The sequence below is a fragment of the Atractosteus spatula genome, chromosome 7 (assembly GCF_055471065.1).
Source record: "Atractosteus spatula isolate fAtrSpa1 chromosome 7, fAtrSpa1.hap1, whole genome shotgun sequence".
Classification (NCBI taxonomy): Eukaryota; Metazoa; Chordata; class Actinopteri; order Semionotiformes; family Lepisosteidae; genus Atractosteus; species Atractosteus spatula.
The window spans coordinates 52,264,735-52,292,076 of NC_142712.1; the positions used below are offsets into that span (position 1 = coordinate 52,264,735).

Below are 27,342 nucleotides of genomic sequence, written 5' to 3' on the forward strand. Positions count from 1 at the left end.
GGCGATGTAGCATCCAACTCAGATGGGGCCCAGCCCGGGTGCCATCCAGACATGTGGGGAGGAGAATAGGATAGTTTGGTCAGAACAGATGTATCTACCTGGTGGGCCAGCATAGAGACACACAATGGCATGTACAGCAGCACCGGCAGCCTTGGTTGCGGCAGGCTATGCTGTAAGGTGTGAGTAGGCTAGGCTGAAGAAATAGGTCTTCAGTCTGGATTTGAATACTGAGATTGACTCGGCATCCCGAATATGAGGTGGGAGCCTATTCCATAAGCTAAGGGCCCTGCAACTAAAGGCTTTACCGCCAACTGTTTTTTTTTATCACACGGGGAGAGTTAGGAGTGGAGGTGGAGCTTGCGATAGGTTGCTTAATAACCACAGCTGAGAGGAGCGAGACATTTAAGACTCCAGTGTTGCCCAGTCACCTACAAGACTGACGCTCTTCCCAGTCCCTTCTGGGATTCTAACACTTCCTTCCCACAATCTCCACCATGACTGTCCCACGTTTTATTCTCCCCTTATTTGAGTTAAGTTGCGGCTGCTATTCTGCTTCTTCCTCCTAAGGCAGACGCTCGCCTAAAGTGCTCATCAAGAGCACCTCACATCTGCTGCAGTCTTGCTTCAGCCTGGCTCTCTCAGTGCCCAGTCCCTGCGTATGGGAGATCTGATCTTCCCTCCTCTTTGTCTGCAGCTAGAACAAGACTGAAGTCTTGGTTTGATCTCCACTCTGGGAAGTATTTGGCATGCTCTTAAGGCCCTCCCCCCCCCCCCCCATTAGCACTCATTCCTCTCAGCTGTGGTCACCAAGGCAACGTGTCACTCTCTTTCGAGAGCTCCGCCTCTACACATGAACACACCCCGAGTGATAACACACCTTGTACAGAAAAAGAGCAAATATAGAAGTCTGTTGAGATTGATGTACCCTCTCAGTACTGTGAAATGACAGAAACTACTTCAGTAGTTCGGTCAAACATCTCAATAGAGAGCTTTGTTCTGATAACTCACCTGGCTGAGGAGAATGCCAACACTTATAGGGCTGGCACAATCCTCTCATGAGTGATGAACCAGGGGTCTTCAAGGGTAATGAGGCAGAGGGAAAGATGCAAAATCAAAATTAGTAAGATGAGCTATATGTGTATGTAGGCAGGCAGAAGTGGGAGAGACTAGGGTTTGACGTCCTCCCAGACTTTTGTCAAAAACTCCATTTTAGTAGCTCAGTCAAACCTTGTTTAAGATGGAAAAGAGGTGTGATTTAAATAGAGAACCTTATGGGGCTATTTCACCTGGCTTAGGAGAATGACAATCCTTCTGTAAGTTCAGGGCTGTTGAAGCCTCCAAAAGCAATGAGAGAGACCATATAATGCCAAAACAGAATTGTTATGTTACAAAGACTAACCATAAAATATGAATGAGGATATACAGTACAGTTAAGAGTTGGTACAATTAACAGGGAAATGTAAGGTCCAAAAGAAGCTTTAGTATCATTTCAAAATTGACCATAGAGAGAAAGGTTTAGGTCATGCTCTGGATAATAATGGTTGAGCGAGTGTAAAGAAGGGAAATGAATGAGAATCTGTGGTAACAGAAGCCAAAATCCTCACTTATGAAACAAAGTGAGCATGTTTAAAGAGGTCTGAATTTCATGTGAGCTCTGACACTAATCAAGGGATTAGAATGCAACTATTGGGATTCTCAATGAGCAGGAAATGATGCTGTGCCAATCAAAGAAATATCCAAAAAGCGTTTGGTGCTAAAGATGGTTTAGTTATCACACATAGGTAGTTGTGTAGGAACTTCTAAAAAGATATAGGATTGGCATTGGTCCTTGGCATTGGTCCTGAATTTCTGAAAAGGGTTGGCCTGCAAACTAGTTTGAGCAGCACAGGTTAGGAATTAGTTACAGATAGAAGGAAGGTGAGACTTCTGGGAAGGTTCATGATATGCAAAGATTAGAACACCTTTACTTACAGTATAAAATCTGCTACAAATATATGAGTGAGTGGATGACACAGATTTGACAGATTTTGGCTCCAAATGGTACCCCAAGGAAGAAAACAATAGGGTACAGTTTGTAACACATTACAGAAGAATCCGAGAGTATTCATGAGGTGCGAAGGATGTATACTATTTTTCTGTGTATGACCACTAACGTTTATGGAACAAGTAACAGGTTTATTCCATGCTGAAAAAAAGAAGAAAGAAAACACGTTTCGGCTGTGGAGCCTTCTTCAGGTGTGAGGTGCTTCAGGTGTGAGGTCCACCTGAACCACTAACGTTTATGACCAGTGTGGTGCCCAGGAAAGTTGGAGGTCTTTGCTGACCTTCTGTAATTGAGCAGTCATTACAGAAATATTCTGCTTCTCCTGGGGAAGGAGCCACAGCCTTAAATCTGTAGGCAGGGTAACAGGGTGCTGCAGAGGATTTACAGAAGAAGCAGAATCACTATTGAGAAGATAAGTGATGGAGGACTTATCTGAGGAGCGATGTGCATAGAGTATTTTAAGTGAGGAGTTTTAAGAGCTGACATTGGATGAAAGGGAAAGAAAGGGGTTAGAATCATTTTGCTTGGAAAAGGATGCACCTGGTGAAGAGATGTAGGACTGAAGATGGGTTTGGATGCAAGAGACTTGCAAGAAAGCAGTGTGGGCTAGGTTTTGGGGTTCCAGGTTTCACCTGGAATATAATGGCTTACTGTGTTGGATGCGCTGGAGTTTGGATTCCCTGGAGCAGGGGGAAGAAAAAGAGAACCCACAGAGAATAGCAAGGAAGATCTGTCTCAGGTGAGAGGCAACGTCAAATTCAAAAATGAAGGCAACCTTTTTCTTACTTTTACTTGGTTTCAGTTTCAAATCAGCTGGAGTTTTCATGGCTTACTAAGTCAGTGGAAACTTTTAGTTTTTAAACCCGACATAAACACCAAATGCAAAAACAGTAAGTAAGCAAGAAGTGTGATATTTATATTTAGGTTGGTGGAATCAGTGTTTGACTTCCTCTGGAACTTTGGTTTAGTACTTGTCCCTGTAATTCATAACGATTGCATTCTCTTAACAAAAGATACCTCACCAAGGAAAGGTGTTCCTAAACAGATAGATGTTCACCATCTGCTTTCCATCTGTCACTGGTTAGAAAGCTGTAACCTCTGACCTGGAGCCTCATGCCCCCAGTATTACTTGCAGGAAAGAAGGAGTAGTGGTGGGCCAATCAAAACTGCATTAAAGCTTTCTCTGCATCCCTTGAGACGGACACTGCTTCTTTTTTACCAAGCCCTCAGCTGTTGTCTGCACTACCCACTTAATTACACTCTCAGCCCTGCAGACCCAACTGTTAATGAAGACCACAAAATGACATGGTGAAAGATTGCTGTGCAGGCTGACAGATGCCAGAGCTGCATCGCTCTTGCACACCCCAGTGATTTAACTCTGCACTCTTTACCAGGAGACCACACTGTCTCCTGTTATCATAGTACTCTCAGAGGTGATAGTTGTGCTGAGCTTCTAGAAGGGTGCAAGCCTTTTCCCTTCTCCCTTGGGTTTCTCAGTGCTGGCTTGTAACACATGGTGAATAGAAGGTGCTGGTAGTAGGTTTGGGAAAGACTGATAACAATCCTTAAAATAATGATAACTACTCTTCGTATGATTAATGAAGATTTCCATGAAAATATCCCAGTTCTCTTTAGAAACATCCCGTTTTTATTAGAGAATTGTCATATTTCTGTAGACAATGGTGGGTTGATTTCATAAGGGAAAAAAAGAGTGAGAGAGAGAGAGAACTGTGAGTCTTTTTCAAAGCACTGCTTCTGTATAAATGCAAGGTCATTCATTCAGTTCACTGAAATACTCCAGATAATTTTAGGTGAAATGCAAGAATAAAAGCATTGCAAAGGGTAAAAATATTAAACAGTAAGAAACAGGCAGCATTCCAATGCAGTAGCTTGCTGCAGTTTAAGGTCTTGTACTTTTATTTTTAAAAACAATTCATCCAGCACTGTATTATGTATATTGCAATAAACTTCTAGGAATTTTCCTTTTGGAAATGTAATATTTAGCCTGTAAGTCTGCAAAAATGCAAATATTAAAACTGGCATTCATATATCAGAACTTGTATTAGAAATTCATACTACAAATCAAATTAGAACAAGTCAGATGTAATAAAGTACAGCTCTGGAAATAACCTGACTTTGGATTCTTTGAATGTTATTCACTCTAAACAGTTATTCATTATAACCTCTCTAAATCGCTTAGAAATAAATTGATCTTCTCTGTTTTTTGGAAAGGCAAGAGGAAAATGCAAAGCTTTAACATTAAAATCTTGAGGCAATGAATATTAAATCTCAGATTTCATAATGAGATCATTTGTGAATGAGGCATTATTTCTACAGTACAAGTATTTCATACATTGTGGGGGCTGATTAATAATTCAGTGCAGGTTATTCATCTGGGTCTTTAATATCTCTGCAGTTTCTATGTAAGAGCTGTGGGTCAGCAGGATTTGTTTGAGTACAACCTCATCATGCCATTGATTTCAGACAGGGCCCTGCACCATGCTTACAGTACATACAATACACGTTGGTTTTGTCACTAGATCACCTCCATTTTTTGACAAAAACCTTATCCGTTCCTTTCAACTTCTTCAAGGCAAGAGTCTTCAGTGAGATGAGTGACAGACTCATGCAGGAAGTGCACGTAGCACAGGGTTAACAAAAGTTTTTTTTTATGAAATGCATTGCAAATATGTTTAATAGTATATAATACATGCTAAAATTGTCCTGGTCGTGCTAATTCCAACCAGCCTTCATAAATTGCCATCTTCTGAATTGCCCGTATAAAGTATGAATGATTCAAATTTACTTTTCAAATGCACAAATACATCATTGAATAGGTGGTTTAGTGTAATGGTCTATACAGCGTTCATTAATTCTAGACGTGGACTACCAATGTGTATTGAAAATTAATGATCCCAATGTCACAATGCTTAAATAAATGCATTCTCCCAAAGAGATTTTCCAAACATGAGATGAGACATGAGTCCCAAGTACAGCTATGTTTGATGTTGATGGCTGGAAAGTAGACAATGCCTCGCTACCACCTGCACACACCTCCTAAGATTAAAATAATATTGGCCAATAAGTAACCAGGTGTTCTGAGAAGCAAAAAAGGGCTGTAATAAGTGAAAGAATAGTTATTCATCTTTCCTTTTCACACAGAAGATTTACAGGTAAAGACTAAATCTGTGAAGTAGAAAAATGGTAAAAAGGTAAAAATTATAAAGTACAAATACTAGTCTGTACAAGGGCACAGCAAACCCATAGTCAAAATGTTCATGCCAAACTTTTTTTTTAATATGCAGCTGCTTAACTTTTTTAGGTAAAAAGTCTTCTCAAGTGAGAAGGAACAGAGAAGCCAGGACAGAGAAGTCTTCTGAGGACATTGCTGGGTACAATTTTGTGAGTTCCTGGAAATGCTCAATGTAGCATGGTGACTTCAGAGACAGAGATGTAAGAGGGAGCGAGAGAGCCTGTGGTGATGTCTGGCTGATGATTTCTGAGTGCTGCTGAATGAAGAGTTCTAAGCCTGTCACTTTCCATTAAAGAGGAGTGCAGGGAGAGAGGAAGGCCAAGGGGGAGGTGGATATTGGGGCACAGGGAGCAGAGAGGACACATGCTGCCTGTAAATGATCTGTGCTTGAGAGTATTATCTGACCATTGTCCCCTGCCAAGGAGCTCAATAAAGGGGTGGAGTGATGGACACTGCACGAGCCACCAGAAAGACTGTCCCTCCCTCCAGCACTGTCACGTGACTACAGCCAGCTGCTGCCTGGAAATGGAGAGAGTTGGAGGTGTGGGAAAGGACTGAATAGCTTAGATAATTCTGTATTTGTGGGATGGGTGTGGCAGCAGATCACGACCGCAAACAGTTGTCTGTGATTTCAATCTATGCAGTCAAACAAAGCACATTTGGTCCTGTGAAACCCCCAGCAATCCCCAGATGTCTTCACAAGCACTGCTGTTCTAGATAGGTGGCTATAATGGATGTGCTGTGGGTGGATTTGGGGTGTTTCAGAGTGAAAGAAATTTATACACGTTTATATTTCTTTTAGTGATCCAATGATGGGTTTTTCTTTAGGTACAAAAAATAAGTTTGGATTATTTGGATACAAATGTAATATTGAAGTGTGCCCACAAACACTTGTCAAAATCACCCAAGTTACAGAAGCCATTATGAACATTTCAATTTCATTTGCATTCTGAGAAATGCCACTTTGCCATATCATTTCACTGTACTTTTTTGTTGCTTAATTTTTGGACAGACAGTTTTGTAGGTTTGGGTTGGATGAGATGATCTAAAATGAGTGAAAACTGATTAAACAAAAACATGTATTTATCATTATCACATGCTAACGCATTTGATTTCTATCCATCAATTATCAGAATGCTGCTTACCATATTGAAGGTTGTAGCACACCAGAGCATATAGTGCAAGCACAGGGCACAAGGTGAAACTGAGAACTCACCCAAGTCCATAAAACCTCTCCAGAATATTTTTGGGAGGTGGGAGGAAAACAGAGCTCTCAGACAGAAGAAGCAAAATTGGACAAAGTTGCCTGCACAGATACTGGATGAATATTGAACTAAGAGAAGAGCTGTTGTTTAGTGATAAATTGGGTAAATGTATCTAATGCAATAATTTAAAGTTGTCAGTTTATTTCCACTCAGGCTAGACATTATCTCCATTATTGTTTCCTAAACAAAATCAAATAAAAGTTGAGAGGCACATACTTCCAAGTGGCTTTTCAATACTCCTCTCAGTGTGTCTTGACATCTTTAAACTGAGTATCACATGGTTAACATTATGGACATTGGTAGGAATTTTGTTGAAAAGAAGAAGAGGTTTCAGTCTGAAAGTGGATTGGGATTGCTGTCCAACTGAGCCTTTAAATAAAAACAATCAGATGAAATACAGACACAATGTTCTTTACTGTCATTTTTTATATTGTTTCAGGTGTCTCCATATCACAGAATGTGTCAATCAGGACATCTTAGTGGAGTGCAAAAACAGAGACTGCATGTGACTCAGATTTATCTCCAGACTGAATTGCTTTTGGCGCTGCTCTCTTTGTGTCTGGGAGATGAGAATGAGATTTCTTTTTTAGCGCACAATTCCTGCATCCCAACTGCTCCCCCCTGCCTGTCTCGCAGTGTTTCTCTGCCAGCTGAAATATTACTTTCAGAGTCTGGTAACTATTTCAGTCAGAGATGTCCCACCCCGCAGCTGCTGGAATAGAGGCAGCTGTGTGTGGAGAGTCTGAACCCTCCCCCCTCCTCACACATACACACCCCTGACACCGCCCCCCCCCCCTCCTCTGATTTTCCTTCCAGGGCCTCTGTTTAGAAGGGCCCAGACTTCCTCTGCTGGATCATGGGTTGCCAAAGACACATTTCTTTCCCCCATCAGTGTTAACTGTTTCAAAACGGTGAATGAAAGACTGTCACTTCCACTGAAGTGGGGGTTGTACATTGAATATTTTGGAAGAACCTACTGTGATTTAAACAAACTTCAGGTCTCAGACCTAGGTACTTTGTAATAGGGTATAATTCAATTATTTGGTGTATAAAATCAGCAATATGAAAATAGCTGCAAGCCCCTTAGCTGAGATTAACATTTCCCACCCTCCTCTCCTTAAAATATGTGTAGGACAAAGTTTCTGTGCCAGTGATCTGTCTGTTAGATATGATTGCTGGGTAGTAGAGAAGGTTGAAGAAACAGAGCTTTAGTAAAGCACTTGAGAAAGGAGTTTTTATTCTTATTCTGAAAAGTGCCACCACTATGATATTATTGAAATGATCCAGTGCCTTTTAAGTCAAAAGGCTTTTTAAAGGAACGCACTCTGGTTTCTTTTCGTGAGGCACAGATTGTGGGATTGAGCACTTGAAGTAACAATATTAAAACATAGAGTAGAGTGTTGGAGTGTTGGAGAGCTTAAGAGCTGATGATAAAGATACATAAAAGAGTTCACAAGTGTCAAGAGTGAAGCCTGGTAGCATTCAGTGCAGTGTAAAGCTTTCTAAAAGGACAGAAATTCTGTGATTCTTGGCTTGGATATGGTATCAGTGAATAAGAAACATTTTCAGACATTTTAGTCATGAAGAAAACAAATGAAATACACTAATTAATATACTGTGCTGGTTTTATAGAAATATTTCAATCTACAATAATAGTATATAGAGCTAAACTTTAAAAATACATTTTCTGCATATATGCAAAATTTATCTACAGCATTTGCTACAGTATATGTGTGACCTTAGATGCAACAGTATATTTCTTATATACAGTCATCATAATACTGTACATGTATATGTGACATACATATAATATCAAAAAGTGTGACAGGTCCTTCCAGAGTGTGGATTTCTCTGGAAGGGTCATTCTATTCATTTCTTCTCTTAATAAACACCCAAAGTGCTGAAAAGAGCAATGGCGAGCTCATCAGAGAAAGCATCCTCCACACTATCTCCTGTATATTTCTATACACTGTTGTTAATTGGAGGCCAGGACAGATACACAGCACTAGGTATTGAGTCTTTGTTCTAGCAGAAAATGTATACCCTTATTCTTATTAAGAAAAGAAATCATTGCTTTAGACAAGCTGATCTTTACTCAAGTGCTTTATCAGTGATGACTTTTGGCTGTCAATAAAAACAGAAGCCATCTTTACATTTATCTTCCCACAAAAAAGAAGCCTGGGGGAATTCAAAAACATCTTCAAATTGAGTGTGCCCTTGGAGGTGTTATTCTTTGCCATTGTGTCTTTCCTGGTCTTTTTGACTGCACGTTAAGCAAAAGAGTCACTGGACCCCAAAGCTCTGGAAAGAAACAGCTTGTATGTCATCCTCTTTGAAGATGTTCACACACAGCACATGAATTTAAATGTCCCTTATTGATTTTCTCTGAGCTCTTTCAGTCAGAGATGCAAGAACTGTGAGGGCTGACCAAAGAGCAGTATGCTGCAGAATGAATATATCACAGAGAGAGAGTAGTAGAGACATTGAATTAACCCATGCTTCTGTTGCTAACTATTTGGATTCCATTATGAAACTAATAGGAACATGTTTTAATATTGAGATTAAGTGCTTTTAGGGATCAATTAAGGTTGAAGAACCAGGATTTTTTTATTCATTCTGTATTCCCTATGATTACAGTCAGATCATATAATTTAAAGTTTAACCACAAGCATGAACTAAAGAGGCCTGGAGATTTTGAAAATAATCTTAATGTTTCTTTAACTTTTTTGTATTTTCTGAAAGATATGTTCCCGAGATCGACCTATCAGGCAAGGTGTATCATGTTAGCTAGGTACCTTCAATAAATGTTTACATTTTTGTATTCATCAGGACAATAGTTGTGAAAAAACACCATTTAGATATTTAGGGACCTTATTTAACACAGATGTTATATGCTATTATTTCCCAAACCAAATCATCGTGTAACTGAAAAACATGGGAGTGTGTTTTCTTTTCTGCCCCTTGTTTCAGCAGTTTCTTAGAGGTATTTAGAAATGAGAACTGTTCTTTTCCAGATTCTATAGACTCTTAATGGCTAGATATTTGGTACTCATGTAAAAGTAAGCTTGTAGCAGCATGATTCACTTCACAATTATATTGCTGTTAAGCTTTTACAAGCTCTTTTAATAAAAACATGCAGATGGAACACCATGGGTGTACAATGTGTCCCCCTGAAAGAAATTCCTTCCTGCAACAAATTGATTCCACATAATGCATAGTCAAGGAGGCATGTTGCAGGAGGAATTGCATTCAGTACAGCACAACATGACCTGTAATGGATTCTAAATGCATCTGATTCTCAGATGGCAAGTGTAAGGACTTTGGGCTGAATCAATAAATTATTTTACCGCTGGGATTGGCGCCTGCATATACTGCATTATATCCATTCAAATAAGGGAGAACTGGATCTTTATGAGCCCTGGGATGGCCAAGACACAGAAATATCTTCAAAAAGTAAACTAAAATGGTTTCTTTGAGTGGTCACTCAAATAATGTTTAAATGAAATATTAATAAGAACCCAAAGGCGATAAGTTCCTAGTTAACCCAAGTAGTGAATATAATAAGAGAGATAAAAATCTTATACATTAAGAGTGCACAGTTCTCACTGACCCATTCAAGAGAACTAGAATTACTTTGGACATTCTGTGAGAAACTCTTTTTAATGATGGGGTTTTAGGGACTGAAAGTAAAACAATAGAAGAATGTAAATAAAAGGGATGGTGCTCGTTCTCATTATTTCAATTTAACCATTTAAAAAAAATACCGCATTTTAATTTTGTCAGCGGAGCATCTGGATTGTAGTCTGTGAGCTTTCAATAGCACCTTCAATCCTCGCTAAAACATAGAGCATGGCGTGGATTTAAGATGGCAGAATGAACACACAGTTAGAAGAGGGTAGATCTTAAACTTTGTCTAGTGCTGATGACATTATTGCTTTATTCTTGATTAGAAACACTTTTAAATGAAATATTTAAAAAAAATAGTGCAAAACAGCATTTTACAATACAGATACACAGTTACTGTTCCAACTGATTTTCTTGGTTATCGTCTGAATTAGACATGTACAAAAATCTGGCTATTAGCCATGTTGTAGGGTGCTCTAACACTAAGGAATGAGCACAAATTGTTCTACTTGCACCACATATTATGTATACAGTATGTACTCTATGTGTCCTGCCTGGAAGGGTATATGGAGTGTGCACTTTCCAGTCCTGACAAGTTAGCAAGCACAAGTGACTGTTCTCCATACTCATGGACTACAGTATGACACTTTCTGTTGGACCAGGATTAATGTAACACCCATGGATCTCACAGATCAACTGACATGAACGTATCTCATGAGGGGTGAAGGAGAAGGGGGCAGGGCTTGACTGGAGACAGTGCCAGAGAGTCAGTTCGCAGTTCCCATGACATGTGTAACTAACAAGAACTCCCTGAAGACAAGACATCAGAAACTCAGCCAGCCAATAGCACTGTCTGCGTTCAAACCTGCAAACCTAAACGTAAGTAAGTAGGACAAATGTTAAGCTTCAGGTGAAGGCTTCACTTCTGAACATTTAATGGAGGAGAAAGCCTGAAAAATAAGGTCTTGGGAAGTTCAGTTTTCTTTAGCTGGAAATATTTGTTTTCCTTGGTGTGTGTATGGATGGGAAGCAATGGGCTCACCCCTGGAGGAAGGGCACGAGTAAAGGAGGCACGATTTAGTCGGGAAGGTTTCAGCAGCGAAGGAGTTAACCTCTGGCGCATTGTCGGAGTAGCTGGGCGGCCCCTCCCTGGACCGCAGCCGGAGAGCGACCGGCTGGAGGCTGCAGACTGTGTCACTGCATCTCTCTCTCTCTCTCTGCTGCGCGGCTCTGTCTCCGTATCGGCTCATCCATTCGCCAGGGCCCCTCCCTCTCTCCGCCCGACCGGCGTGCGCACACGAGCGGCTACTAGCTCTGCACTGCCTCGGCTCCGAGTCTCGCAAGCTGTTGTAGAAATAGCGCTGCCTCGTCAACGGTACGTACACATCTCCAAGAGGAATACAACAACCTGGTATTGTAACTGCTACATAGACATAAAGAAAAATCCGATCAGTTTTATTCTATAGTGAATATGCTGCATTCTGTTTCCTCTGGGTCGCAATGAATTTCTTGCGCTGTTTTATAGAATTGTTAGATGCTGAGGTGACGGGAGAGGAGGAATCGAATAAGGATAGCATGATAGACCGTGATGGTTGTGCGTACCTACAGTCTGTTTCTGCTGCTGTTCGCCATTCCACTAATCTGTCGTGCGTGTCCTTATTTTATCTTAATTTTATCTATGTTGTGAATTAGGAAATTGCATTTCATTCGCGGTTTTTGGGTGCTCTCAGTTCTTGGGGGTGTTGGACGTAAACAAGTGAAGAATGCAGGTTCCTGGCCGAAGAAAGAATTAAGTAATTAAATAGTCAGACATCTACTTAAACCTGCACATATGTCTCAGAGGTAGTGGAGATGGATTCTGGCCGATCTAATAAGGTCTCGGTTTAACTGGAGGCGGAAAGAAATCTGGAGGTGATGGAGACTGGAAGAGAAGTCGCTACTGTCGGTGTGCAGAATACCCAATGTCCGCAGAATCGTATATAGTCGTTTTATGTGTATATAACATGCTTTAATGTGTCAGTAACCCAATTCTAAATACAAATAAGGATAAATGTTTTGACGTGTTCTATGCTGGAGGTACAGCCTACATTTGATAATTTAAGCTCTTCAGTCTTGGCTTTCTGGGGCACCCCGCCCCCCCGTTTGATTTACATATAAATTGTATTAATATATGGATGGGCGTTATGCAAACATCATCCTTTATGTGGAATCTGGGCTACGTGTTCGGCGGGGGCTAAGTTTAAGTTGGAAAGCGTTTGGTATGTGACCTCGTTCTAAATGCTACTGGTCTTCAGAGAGAGAAGGACGCAAAACCCGCCGAAGTGCTCGTTTGTTGCTTCCTGGGGAGGACGTGCCTCAGAATGAGCAGGGAGATAGATGGGTATCGAGTGCTAGTTAGTATTGCTACAGTACGTGGATGCAATCAAGACAGATAACAGCTGACAAATACGAACTGCAACAGAGATATGCTGTACTATACATGGGTAGCTACCGCAGCGTAATTAACAGCAGAAAGCTTGACGCATCTGTGTTGTTTAGCTGGCCAAAATATCATATGCTACAGCAAACAAATAACGGTTGTATTATTCATATATATATAAATTATCATTATTATTGCATCATAATAGAAGTTATATCTGCTATGTCGTGTAATTTTGGAAAATTTTAATATCACAAGTTCGCGCTGAGTAATAGACATTAAGAGTCTATTTTAAGCGTCATTTATTCTTCTGACCTCAGTTATTACTGCTGTTACGGGAAATTCCTACTAATCTACAGTCGCTACAGCAGAGCCCTTTCCACTGCTTCATCGTTAAGTATGAATATGGGGTGTTGATTGATGCTTCTGCAGGGTATGCCATGAACTACCGAGCGGTCGTGTTTTGCGTGTGTGAGACGGGGAGCGAGAGCGTCGGTCCCAGGCCGCTCCATTGTGTGAGTCAGCGGGGTGCAGTGTGTGACTCAGGCTCAGGTTCTGACTCTCGGGACAAACCGAAGGAAGGAACCGTCTGCAGGGCAGACCGCGGTATCTATCAGCCGGTCCAGTGCAAGGACACACCAGGCTGGCATCACTGACCTCCTTAGTGCTTTTGATTTGACAACATTTTCTTTTGTGTGTAGAAAATAAAACGCCACTTGGAAAAAATACCCCTACACTCTACTGTACTGGCAATTAGACTTGTTTACATATTGTATTATTATTCACTAAACTTAAGTCGATATTCCCTTTGTGTGATTCGTGTTTGGAGAGGGAAGAATCTGGGCTTGAAAATATATATTTGTATATTATGAATATGTATATGAAAGTGTTTTGTCAACACTGAAAAAAATAAAGGAGCAGTTTTCCTCTGTTGTTATGGAACTGCTGAGAGAATGACTCCTGACAGTATAATAGCTTTATCAAAGCCAAGTACATACTAGTAGTTGTAGTAGAAATTCATTTATTTTAACTAGGTATTTTTTAATGCTTTGTGGATAAGGTCCGTCTTTGAGCAGTCTCATCAATTGCCATTCAGTTTTTTGATAAATATTTGGGGCAGTGGAATGAATGCTGTTGAAAAATAATCATTTTTCAGTCTTGCATGATTGAGATTGTTTGGCGTCTTCCAAAAGCATTTGTTTCCTTGCAGTCTGTCCTTTTGATGACATTTTCTGAATTAACAAAAGTTTTCTGGCTCTACTTTGTGGCAAAGGGTCGTTTTATTCTCCCTGGCATTTCTTTTTTTGTTGTTGTTCACTTAATGCATTGAACCCCTTTGGCAGTCAGACATACAAAGTCAGTCACTACAAAGAAAGAAAGCAACAGCCACAAACCACCCTGACTGTCCTGAAACTGAAAAGATAGAGTACTTTCACTGCTTATAGGGAAAGCGTTTTAAAGTACTAATATAAAGATTATTTGAGTATAGCTCAATGTTTGGAGCAATATTAAATGACAATATTTTAAAGCCACACAAGGTGTCTGTAAGAGCTCCACTCTCCAAGGTCGCCTGTTCCTGAAGCTTTCTGTATTAGCTAATAGAGAAAGGCAGAGTCACTCTGACTACATGAAGGTCCCACAAAGCCCATTGTCAGTCATCATACAGAGGCACCTTGTTCTCGTTATTGCTGCTTGACAGAAAGCCTTTGAAAAAAGAGTTAATTAGTGTTAAAGGATACTGTTGAAGAGCACACCTTGAGAGATAAAACACAGGTTACATATCGATATAACTCTCATGTGATAATGGGCTGCTCTCTCAGTCCATTCAGGAATAGTACTGTTCAATGTCAACATCAAACGTCCTTAACCTGTCACTGCAAGCATGCTATATTTGTATTTGTCAAAAAGAAATATGGGGGGGGTGGCATGATTTATGCTTCTGACAGCAAATTTCTCATCTATAAATCTCGCAGCAATTGGCACATTATGTTCCAGAAAACATGTGAAATGCAGAGATATTGCTCCCACAGCCACGATTGAACCCAATTAGAACTATTCATTGTTCGTGTCATGTTACCTTTCCCAGTTTTGTTCCAGGTCTTACTTATGGTTAATTGGTGCTGGAAATCTGTAATTATATATTTTCTATTCCATTTGCGTTAAACCGGGTGAGGGTGGTCATGCCCCGGAGAGCTGAACGGAGGAGAAGGAATATTTCAAGGCTTTATGCCAAGGGATGGGGATAGTTGTGTGTAAAAGCAGTTGTTAGGAATAAACATCAGAGAGAATCACAGCTGCAGAATGTCAAAATTGAGGTGAAATACACTTATTTATACAGTATATATACAGTATATATTCCCTATATACAGTATGCATATTCTAAGAATGAAATTGCCTTTGCCATAATTGCTTTGTGTTAGCAGCAAGGGTGAAGGAACTGGATGTGAGAGTTTGTGCTGAGCTCTGTGCACACTGTGCTGAGCTCTTCTATATTTCCAGGGGGTGTTTAGGTTCTTAGGGGACCCACTCTGCCCTGGTGCCAGTATGCTTGCCTGACTGTTAATCCTTTCACTCTTGTGCCAGCTGGTTACTCGTGCTGAAGTTGCCCCAGTGATAATGCTGTGGTGTTGCCCGCTAGGCCCGGGGAGCAATGCCAGTTAGAGCACAGAGGTGCTGGTGACACATCCCCGTCTCTTCCTTCAACTCTGCAGGCTCCCTTGTTCTTGACTGGCCTCAATCTATCATCTCACATCCCCACTGGGGCTGCTTCTCATTTTGCCATGTCCCAGACCCAGAAAGACTGAGAGGTGTCGTCACCGCAAGTTAGAGCTGAGACATTAATAATGCAGCGACAACAAACCTGGAGAGGAATGGTGGGGAAACAGCCCCGTTAAAGATTTGTCAGATTTGCATTGTCAAGAGATATGTACAAATTAAAACGGCTTATCATATAGTTTTTCAAAAAGTCTTATATATCTCTAAAAATCAGCCCTTGTTGCTTAATTAACTATCAATATTATTAAGTTTAACCCTTACAAATTGCTGGAGTTGTGTCATAAATAAAAATCTTTGCCTGAATCAAAAGTCATTAATTCGCACCTTAATCACAGAACTTGCTAAGAGATGGACAGATACACACATATGGAATGGAGAGTATCTAATAATACAGGCAGACAGATTCACAGACAGATGGGACAACCATGCAGACAGGAATGACAGGATGAAGAGGCTGGGAGATGGCAGGGACGGACAGTGAAACATTCTGCACAAGTAATGAATTGCCCACGTATCTCTTCAGTACACACAAGTGCTGGACTTGTCTTTGTGGACTGAAGTGTCGCGTATTCATTCACTTGGCCAGAGGCACAAAAGGTGGAGGTTTAATTCATAAAGATGGACTTTGAGACATTTACTGGTTACTGATTAGCACTGCAAGGATGCAAGAATACTTCCTGTTCTAATTTATTTCATGCTTTTCTGAGGTTCAAACCAACTTCAAAACTCTACTGTTTATAATGTTGTTTAAAATGTGGGAAAGGTTAATGAAGTTCTGCGCAATGTCTGGTGTGCAAACTGCGTCAGCAGCACATGTCATTTTAGAAATACTGAAAATAGCTGCACCACTGAAGTGATGGCATCCGTTCTGGCAGATGTCGGGAGGGTTTAATTAAAAAAACTCACATATCTGGCAAAACAAAACAATCAATCACCCTCTGTGTATCTTTTTCATAAGATCCCCGCCTGAACAAACAAATTGCTCTTTGAAGAAAAAAGCAGAACGTCACACACAAATTGCAATAAAAGAGTCTCTATGTGACGTGAAGAAAAAACAAAGAAGGAATAAATTGAAAGATGTGCACTATTGTTTTTTTCGCGGAGAACTACTACATCTGTTCTTTGAAATCTAGAACAGGTGGTAATGAAGTTATTCTAGATATTCTGATACTGGTTCTGTTTCCAGCTGGAACAGCAGTCAAACTTTATTAAAACTGGTGATTATAGCTGCTTAGCTGTTAACAGCTGCCACACAAAGCCTCTTGGAACGAGATGCATTGTTACAGTAGTGTAAGATTTTGTAAATACAATACATGCTTTAGAGCTTTAAGTCAGATTCGGTGGTGAAAATTATACTTGGATGTGTTCTTTTAAATGTGTGCTAGCTAACGAACTACTCTATGTAAGTAATAATAAAATTTTAAAAAAAAATAGATTCTGGGCCAAAAAGGATTTTGCATAAAAAACATTTGTTTAAGTGATGTGTACAATAGATGCATGTTTCTGTAGTGCTACCCAGCTCATTTCTTTAGGCTTTTTATTATGGTTGTCTATGTATTGCCTATGCATAATCAATCAGTACTGCCACCTGTCTTCCATTATAAGGTGCTCGAGTTAAAAATATTTAACACAATTGTTTCATATAAAGTAGCCACATTTTCATCCCATTATGTGGTTGCCACCCAGTGAATAAATTATGTGATGTCTAGCAGAATGTATAGTGAAACATCTATCGTTACAGGTACATCAGATTTATACCTATAATCCTGTAATACAGCTACTTGCTGACATTATGCTTATGCACAAAAAAATGATCCATTGATAACTTGCTTCCAGAAAAGAGTCTAATGATTGATGCAAACCATAATTCAAATTAAGGCATTGATTTTCTTGCTGTTATTGGAAACCAGACTCTTACTTTATTGGGAGCTGTATTTTATTCCTGATAAATAGCAATAAACCAGTGAAATAGCTAGGTCTTTGGGCAATGGTAATACTGTGCTTTTCAGAAGGAACATTCATTATCAGTACAGTGTCCCCCGCCAGGCCTGTTCATAGATTCATTGCTGGGGTATTAGAACACTGCATCACTGGGCACAATTGCTTTTTCTAAAACATGTGCCGAGTGTCACATGAACAGGTATGTTAGTAAAAATTATACTAACATATCATAATATATACTATAAAAATTATATAACATATAATAATAATACGGTTGCTATTTGATTGGACTCATATTAATTAATGTGCACTTGTTGACTGTATCCATACACAGATGGTATCTTGTTCTGTCTCCAGTGTAAAGAAGGAAATTTGTCTGTTTTCTTTCTTCTCTCTCTAAATACAGCTTTAACTGCAATAGGACTTTCAGTTAATGTAAATCTGTTATTGGATTATCTGTTAACATCAAATTCAAGAGAGAAGCAATCAAGAGAGGTCCCTTGCTTCAGATTCACCACCTGCTGTCATTGAACAGAAGTTGGGGTGGAGGTCAAATTCTAATGTCACAGTTTGGCTTTCCTGCACATTAAAGAATAAAAGCCGCTGAACATCCTGATCTTTGCCCAGCGCCATCATGTACTCAGCCCAGCGAGCTAAAGCCAAAGTATTAAGCCCACTCTCTCTTTGTTCGCCGGATCGTTTCATCATTATTAGAATTTGACCAACCGACTGAAATGAAAGTTAACAAATTACATTTATCGAATGCAGTTTTTTTTTCATTCGTTTATTTCAAAGAGTCTGGCTTGGTATCGGAACACAGAGGCAAATGAATTGAGCCTCACTGGGAGCCTGGAGACCTTTGTGCCATTGATTAAGCATCGCTTAAGCATGTAATACACAAGGCTATAATGTAAGAGGGGTTTAGCAGGTTACGTGAATGCAGAGCAACTGAGAGGAAATGTCCGTAAGCATTCTGAGATTGTCCAGAGGTGTTGTTCAGAAGGCAGCGTTGGAATCGTGAGCCAGGAAAGTCTGATTTCATTGCATTGCTGTGTAAAAGCACACTTGAATGGGTTTTGGAAAGCAACAGGAGGTTTTGGCTTCTGGGGCACAAAGGGACAGTGGGGGCCTCAGTGACATATGATGTCACTGCCCCCCCAGGGAGCCATTCTGTCTGGAAAGAATAACTTGTCACTCTGGATTGCAGTGTTAAAAAGACCCGATTCTGGCTCTGGCATTAGCAGCTGACATAATCTCTCTTTCCTTCTGTTTCTCCGTGGAAATTCCGGGAGTGTGCTTTTTTTACTCTATTCAGTCATCTGTGGAGAGTGGAAACTTGAAAGGGGTGGAGAAGGAGCTGTATTGTGCACGTGTCCTCACGTACTGAAAATGCATGTGGGATTGAAGCTACAGTACGTACAATCCCTGTGGCCCAAAGCCTTTTGCACTTAAATCAAAATGAATATGAATTGAACTTAACAGTAGTTAATAATAATAATAATTGCAAACACCAGTTTTGATCATTATTGACCAGAATCTTTGCACCACAGGAGACTATATATGTAGGGAAAGAAAAGCATATGAACTTTGTGGTTCTTATTCTTTTAAAAATAATGATTCCCCCACCTTGCGCTTGACTAATGGACTAATGCCTTCTAAGTAATTTACACTGGGTGAGGGAAAAATGAATACACTGAACACAGCATTTTATCTGGAGAAGCTCATCCTGTTCTGTGGTGAGCACTAATATTTTGGCTGTATGTTTTCATTAGTATTGCACAAATGGGTATTTGTTTGTGGTCAGAGCTGAGAAGCACTCTCTGATTCCATGTTAAACTGTAACGAATCACAATGTATTATGTTAGCTAGATATGTTTTCCTATATGTAGAGCTTCACAAATGTCAAATGCTGTATATAGTTATTTTTTATTCTAGTCACATAGTGCAGTGTTTACTTACATGACCTTTATGATCCAACCACCTCCCAGTCCACCTTACATGAAATATGTCTAATGGAGATCTATGTATTTTTCTTGCACCTGTTGTCACCTAGCTTGGCCATAGTTGGTCTGTTATTTTTTATTTAGGTTGTTTTTTCTATGTTGCACTGAACTAGCAGACTCTCAGATATCCAGAACAGATTTTCATTTATTGCATTTCAGACTTTCAGCTCTTCTGTGTATATTTCTGTCTCTAATCCTCTGATTCCTCTGCTATTCCTACAGGACTGAATTAGTTTTGCTTTCACACCCCCGGTATTAAATTGTCTGGACTAAACCCATTGCCTTGAAGATCACACTTTTTGAAATGCTCTACACTTTTGAGTTTCCTCTCTCTCAAATCCATAGTATCAAGTCCTGCCATCTTTGTTTAATTGATAGTCTCGGACACCCAAAGTGTGTGTGTAAGAGACCCAGAGCCCTGCCTCTGAGATCCCTAGCTATGGAAATGTTAAAATGTCATGTCCTGTCAAAACCTGCTGGTCAAAATCCTGCTTAGCATGCATGGCTGATTTTTGTCAGGTGTAGGAATGGTACAAAACCTCCTGATTGACAGAAATGACCAGAGAAGGACATCTCTGCTCCCCCTGCTAGAATGTCATCATTCTGTCCTCTAGTTCAATTTCCATAGTTATCAACACCAGAGCTTCAGTTCTAAGCTGCCTGCAAAAGTCACCAATTGTAAGACTGCATTTTGATTTGTTGCTAGGTTGAGACTAACCTGTTCTTTGCGTTTCCCATTTAACTCCAGCCCATCACCTGTGCCGTATCTTTCCATCTGTTTCCCACTTACTGTCCTTCATATTCGGCACCGTGTGGGGATAAGGGGATGCAGCTTTTTGCAGTGAGCTTATTAAACCTGTTAAGAGAGTCTCTTTGAGCTGTTCCAGCTGATTTATTAATTATCACTAATGCTGTGAGGAAAATACTGTAATAGAAGTGGATCCATCATCTATGTTCTATGTTGGCTAGGCCTCCCTTATAAGGTCAGGTTGGATTTTCTTTGGTCAGATTCAGCTGGAAGCAGCAGTCAGCTTGTTTACATAGCAAGAGAGAAAGTGTTTTTGTGTGTGATGGGGGGTGGGAAACGCAGTTAAAATGTTCCAGCAGTGTTCCGAGCCTTTGAGCCACAGCAGCACAGAGGGGAGGCCAGCAGCCAGTGCTGGAATTGTGTAGGAGTCTGGGAGGCTGTCTGAGGACATTAGAACTGCTGCTGTAAACAACCACAGAGAAAAGCTGCACCTTTCAGCAAAGCCCAGGCAGCAGAAGTGTAAGACAATGCCAGCAGATACTGTTCATAGGTCAAATGTACTGTATATAGTTATGCTGTGCATACTTACAAATTGTTCCTGTACTGCTAAGCATAAATCATTTTTAATTTACAAAGGAATGATAAAGCAAATGTTGGTTAATTAATTTGAATTGTTACCTGGAATTAGTGAATGAAACCAGAAATATAGCTATTTCCAGATCATACCCATTCCCCTACTGAATAATAGAATATAGAATATCTTTAGAAAAAAATGAGTTAACCACAGCAGCTCTTAGGTCTGTCATTTACTATTAAACTGTCCTGTTTTCTTTAACACTTCTTGACTTACCATACTAACACCTGTACCACAAAGTCCATTTAGAAAATGCAGTGGACACACACCTGTGCATACAGTGACATCCCACTGATTTCCTCTCGTCCCTCAATCGTTTCTGTCACACACTCCTTGGTCCTTCAGGCAGGGATGTGTTAAATCATAGTTTGTCATCTTGTCAACAGCGAAGAAGTAACCTGTTTAATACATGCCTGACAATTGGCAGGAAGAAATTTCCCCTTGGGCTTCCTACACTCAGTGCAGGATTGCAGTCTCATCCTGAGTTGTGGGATTTATGGGCAGAACAGATAAATCCAACATAACGCGTTCTTGCTCAGAAGGTTTAATGGCACCCACAACCTATCACTTTCTGTTTCTGTTGAATAAGCACAGATTTTCACTATGCTTAGGGAGGTGCTTTAATCCTGCAGAGATGGGCTTTGGTAAGCAAAGAATCTGGAAAACATCGAGAAGCTAAATATAATAGTATGAGTGTTCAGCACTGTAAGTGAACACAACGGATTCTGTTTACCAGTAGGAAGAGAATGTTGCCCTGCTAGGTTGTTATGTTGGAAAGCATGGACTTGTCGTTACTTCATATTCATAATAGTATTTTATTCTCTTTTTAATTTATATAGCATATATGCATTTACATCTGGTCCAAGGTGAATCCTGCCTTGTGTCCGTTTCTTGCTGGGATAGGCTCCGGCACCCCCACAACCCTGTATTGGATGAAGCGGTTAGAAAAAGGATGGAAATACAGTACTGTACGGTATATATTGCCTTTAAATAACAGACACTGTTCATACATATTAGAAAGCGACCCATGAGCTTGTAATACTGCATATTATAGATTCTGACACTTGGAATCATGGAATGAATGAAATGTTACTGCTAATTGATCTTTTACAATAAACCGTGGTTCGGTACTTACATTTGATCTAGTTAATCAATCTCTTCATTTGAGCCTTACAGTAACACATTCCTCCACACATACAAATTCACACTCTGTCCCCACTCACAAGAGCTTTTGTGTTTCTTGTTTGGTTGAGTTCCTCATTATAACTGTTTAGACTGTCAGTTTTGTTAAGTGCTTTTCAGCAACATAAGGTACCACTCATTGATGTCTGAAAATTGCCACCCAGATTTCTGATCTTTTCAGCTCCTTCCTACTGTACAGTACATAACAATTTCACGAAGGGAAGAAAGCATTTATTTGGAACCAGTTTTATGGACAAAAATGGCCTCTTGAGCTGGACTACCTTTTACAGTGTGACAAAAAGAATGATAGGGGCCAACAGTGGAACTCCACACAAAAACCTCTCCCTTTTTATTTCAGTGTCTGGAGTCGTTAATGTTCGTCATCTTCTAAAACACTCTGGTCTCCTTCATAAGCTCTCAGGAAAGAGAGCTTTCTGCTCTTATCCAATTGATAGTGTCTCTCAGTGCTCTGCGGTGCACAATGCCAAGTGCTGGTGCCTTTCAATGTTGCCAGATCTAAGTGGAGGGAGGGAGACGTCAAGCCCACTTCTGGTGAATGATGACACTGCTCTTGCCACCCAGCTCATGCTCGCTGGCTTGCCTTGACACAGACTCTCCCTCTGTGTGTCTGTGTCTCTCTGGCACCAGCTCCTTGCCACCTGCCTGCCAGCTCGTCCTCATCCAGGCACCCCACTCATGGATGAGTCTTCCCAAGCTCCTCAATCTCTGAGCATACAGACAATGGGTTACCGTTGTGATACCATTGTGTTGGGGATTTTTGGGGAGATGGTTGCCTTGACAACAGCTGCAGCAGGATTTTGTATTAAATGCTGCGTTGGTTTAGCTGTACAAAAAGGCTCCCTCTGTGACTCCCAGTTTGAGGCTAGGCGTCTGACAGTAAAAGAGGCCAGTCTCTTTCTCCACACAGACACATAGTCATGCCGAATTTGACTGTAGACCTAAGACTGTCCAGGAGAGGACACTATTCGTCTCCACTGACATGTCTACCAAAAGTCATTATAGCATCATCTGACGACAATATGGGTTATACATGCATCATTTCTACTTTTACTTTTACTGCATAAAATTCTTTCAAATTTATTGCCTGATGTTGGAAAAGAATGACCTTGACAAACTGGGGGTTTGCCTCTCTTCCAAATAGGTCATTGGAGTTTGTCCTGTGTCCTGCAATTTTTTCTCAGAAAAGTCTGTTCACAGAATTTCAGAATACATACTCTAAAGTGGAGCAGCATTACACAGCAATGGCCCTTTTTCAGGTAAAGTGTTTTACAAGTAGATTAATGGATAGGTGATGACAGGATGACATTCAAAACCCCTGTACTTCTACCCTCTAAGTTCCCAGTGATTATCTGTCGCATACCTCTAAGCAGCAGGGGAACTTCAAGGTTAATCCTGTGACGTAGAGCATTGGCAATTGTGATGCAATACATTTCATGGTTACCTTAAAGCAAGACTCTGTTTTTACAAAGAAATGACTGACATTCAGTCTTTCGGATGAGACTTTAAACCGAGGTCCTGACTCTCAGTGGTCATTAAAGATCCCCGGGCATTTCTCAGTAAGAGTAAGGAGTTATCCCAGTGTCCAGGCCAAATCCCCCCCCTCCGCCTTTACCGTGGCCTCCAAATTGTCCCCATGTATGAATGGCTTGCACCTTCCCTGAGATGGACTGGCGCCCCATCCAGGGTGAACCCTGCCTTGAGCCGGGTAGGCTCTGGCTTCTTGCGATACCGTATGGTAAAAAAGCGGTTTGGGAAATGATATGACATAACATGACTGACATTGATATTTTTTGTTTTCATTGCAACATTATTCTTGGTAGTGTGAAATGTATTTGTGCTAACTACTTGTAGCTAGCTATGCAGAGTCCTAATTTTCAAAACATCGGTAATAAATGATCATTAGGAAATCTTACTTTCTATACAGATGCGCAGTAGTGCCTTGTTTTTGTCAGAGTCCGGTTTCAGTGGATAAAGGATGAAGTGGTCAGATCTACATTTGAATTTGCTACAAATACAGCATGGGAAAGCGTATGTAAAACAAAGTGTAGTGAGTTATCAGTACCACTAATGCCTTTTGAATAATGGTTCAATTTCTAACCCCATTTCGCTTTGTCATATAATTTTTAAACGGCTCAGGTCATGTATGTACAGTACATTGATTTTGTTTGAAATATGGACTCATACTCAAAGTTAAGGTCTATATCTCACTAACAAATCAACCAGTTGTCTTATGTGATGAAAATCAATTGGCTTTGGTTTTTGTCTTGTTATTATTTCAACAAATGTCACATTAAGTCTAATTTGGGTGCTGTTTTGAGATTGAAGGCACACTTGTAATGCTATCTTCTGAGGTTAGACAGTCTAAACAACAGTTCAGCCTGTCTTAAAAGCAGTGGAGATTTAATATTGTATGAACTCATTCATATTTTATTTGAAATTGAAACCCATAATTATGCTTGTTATAGCCCTTGCTGATTAGCAAAACTGTATAGTTCCATTACAGCTTGTCTTTTGTTACTGTTCATTTTTCCACAGTCACATCTCTCTTTATGAATTTTCTTTCAAGTTTTCAGGTCTTTTCAAAAACACAGTTTAGTCTCTAAAACCCCTGGTGATCGGACAGGCTAAATATACCCAAATTAGCTGTTTAGAAAAGGTGTCTTTTTTTCTCTTTGAGTCAATTTGACATATATATCCTCAAAATTGTTTTCAAGTTTCCTTTTAAAAAAACTGGCATTCACAGACATAAGAAGCAGTCAAAACCTTAATCGTCATAATCATGATGATCATAAGCCGTAGATTATCACCAAATTAAAATGTTTTTTTTGTCCACAAAAGAAATGCTTCATAAGTCATTAGGTAACACTGTCTATTACACAATGAAAAATAACGTAAGCGATGACAATGTGAATGTCATGTTCAGAATTGACAGCACTTGGTATATTGACAGACATGACCAGCAGGGAGCTATAGACATGGGCAGTTAGTGGTAGGGCTGGGCAAGGCCCCTCCCTAGGTGGTGGGCAGAGCTTGAGTAGCCCTGGTGAGATTAACTCTGATGCTTTAATAGGATTAACGACGGAAGCTCCCAGTGTTGGCCAAATCACACGACTTGGATTACAGGAGGAAATTAGGACAAGCTTCCTGAAAAAGGTGCTGTGAGGAAGACGAAGAGAGAAAGGAGAAAAAGAAAGATTATATTGCACGTGTCACTGAGTATAATGTGATTAAGATAAAATTCAGATGTGTGTTTTGAGAAATGAAGTGGTCTTTCTTCAAATTCTGAACTTCAAGAGGCTTAGTTTTCAAAGGATAAGTGTTGTTAGACCTTTTTAGAGCAGCAAACAAAGCATTTTTGTTTTTCTCCTATGAAATAATGTTTTTTTTTCAGCGAATGCCTGAATATTAACTTGGCTTTTTGGATAATGTGGAATGATTTCAGACATCTTCCAAAGCATCAATGATTGCCATCACAGTGGCTAAGGATCTTGATCAGAGCGGCTCCTCCAGGGGCTGTCCAGGGTCCTGAAATCAAGAGAGGCCTCTCCCACCTAGCAATCACTAGAGATTTATATCCAACATAGCAATGTGATAATGCTATACAGGTCTTTTATAATAAAGCTAATCTGCAATGCTCAGTAGCTGCAATCTTTATTTTAGAGAAGAATAAAACACTACATTTTAGTGAACATTTTGCTTGCTAAGACAGGCTGGCTGGCTGGATTTCTTTCATAATATTGGATATTTTCCTTATGTAAGGCTGTATCATTTGTTTTCCTTTAAGCCTTTCTCACAGAGTAATACCAAGCCATAAAAGTCAGAAAATGAAATCTAGCACTAAATACCTGATTGTACATAATAAAAAGAATTGGCCTTTTTCTCTTTCTTTTGAGTTCATGGAAAGCAATGTTAAAGGGTGTGATAAAATGAATATTAGAAAGTCTTTTTGAAAGACTTGGGATTTAAATAAGTAGATAAAAAGAATCTTTACTGAAATGAGTCATAGCAAAAGCGTCTTGAAATATTTTGAGATTTCGCCAGCCAAAGCCTTGCTATTGCACAACCCCTAGACTCTTAAAAATAGTTTAAAACCATTTATGTTCATAAAAATTACTTGTTGTTTTCCTTGACGTTTCATGCTTGTTAAAGCTTGAGAAATGAATAAAAAATGAGAACTTGGCTGTACATACCGCACTTCAAAGACCCGATTAAACCAACCAGTAAACCCGAGGAACAGACTTAGGCTGACATATGTGGCAGCACTTTAAAAACTAAGCAGATGGTTACATTCACACTTTTTAAACAAACTCTGTTTTAGCACTTGGTACAAATGGATATCTCATTATGGTTTGTCATATGCATATGCATTAAAGTAATATTGTAATAGAATAAATATTTTTATGTTTGTTTTTAATCATATTCTCACATTCAGTTGGCTCCACTCACAAAGAATTATTTTAAAAATACACCTGAAAGATGAATTTGAGTATCTCCATAAAAGTGGATGTGAGTGCTTATCTATTTATGGAAAGGTGTTAAGACAAAGCATTACTGCTGAGTCTGGAAGACACTGAGAGATGGAGCTGTCCCATTCTCCCCTGGGAACTGGTATGGTGGGCACTGGGATGAGGAGGGAACAGCCTTTCTGATGGCACTGGGATGAGGAGGGAACAGCCTTTCTGATGCTCCCTCAGACTCTGTGGTCAGAGGGTGGGTGGGGGAAGCTGTGAGCAAGAAGGCGTCACAGTTTCTGTATTTAGGCCGCATTTCCCTCAGGCCCTAAGAGGCTTATTGTATTGGCTAGCAGTGTGCACCCTGGTCTCTACAAAGGCAGGCCTGCACAGAAGTGTTCTGGGCTTAGAGGGTACTGTGCAGCATGGCGGAAGGTTTGAGAGGGTCGAGAGAGCATAATCTGTTGTGTAAGTATAGTGGCTCAGTGGGGTTAGGGGCTGGAGAACTGGCAGGTGCCTTGTGGGTGCGGTCAGTGACAGGCAGTTGTGCTCGTTTGTCACGTAGGCCTGGCTCAAGACAGGGTTTGTGTGTGTTGGGAGAGATTATTTCATTGACACTGTTGTTATTTAATTGATTCTTTCGTTGGAAGGTGGCATGGGATAGTGACAAGTCATTTGCCCAGTTTTCATTTTCATGTTGTTTCTTGAACATGAACACAGTTGCTTTGAGGGATATGCATCTACTCTAACAGTATTTTTTTTACTTTTATTAATTTTACTGTTGGAAAAATGGAAGCCATTGTGGGTTGAAGAGGTTCATATGTCATATGGAACTGAGTCCACTATATATGTGCTTGTATCCTTCTATTCATACTGTATGTATGCATTTGTGTCTTTAGTTGTTTGGACAAATACTTATTCAACTTGAGATGCTGTGGTTAAGGCTTGAGTTTCTCTGGTGTCCATTATTTGTCAATGGGTG

The 27,342-nt window shown here is 40.1% G+C and overlaps 1 protein-coding gene across 2 annotated transcripts in view; it reads left to right on the forward strand.

Annotated features, from left to right (window-relative positions):
- Positions 1-27,342, forward strand: part of map1aa (microtubule-associated protein 1Aa) — a 71,849-nt gene that overhangs the window by 21,659 nt on the left and 22,848 nt on the right. Inside the window, exon 1 of one of the 2 annotated variants that reach the window (XM_088920698.1) lies at positions 11,265-11,561. The exons of the other annotated variant lie outside the window; for it this stretch is intronic. The gene's annotated coding sequence lies outside the window, so the exon portion shown is untranslated. Of the gene's footprint in view, positions 1-11,264; positions 11,562-27,342 lie in introns of those variants that run through there. 2 annotated transcript variants of the gene reach the window in all.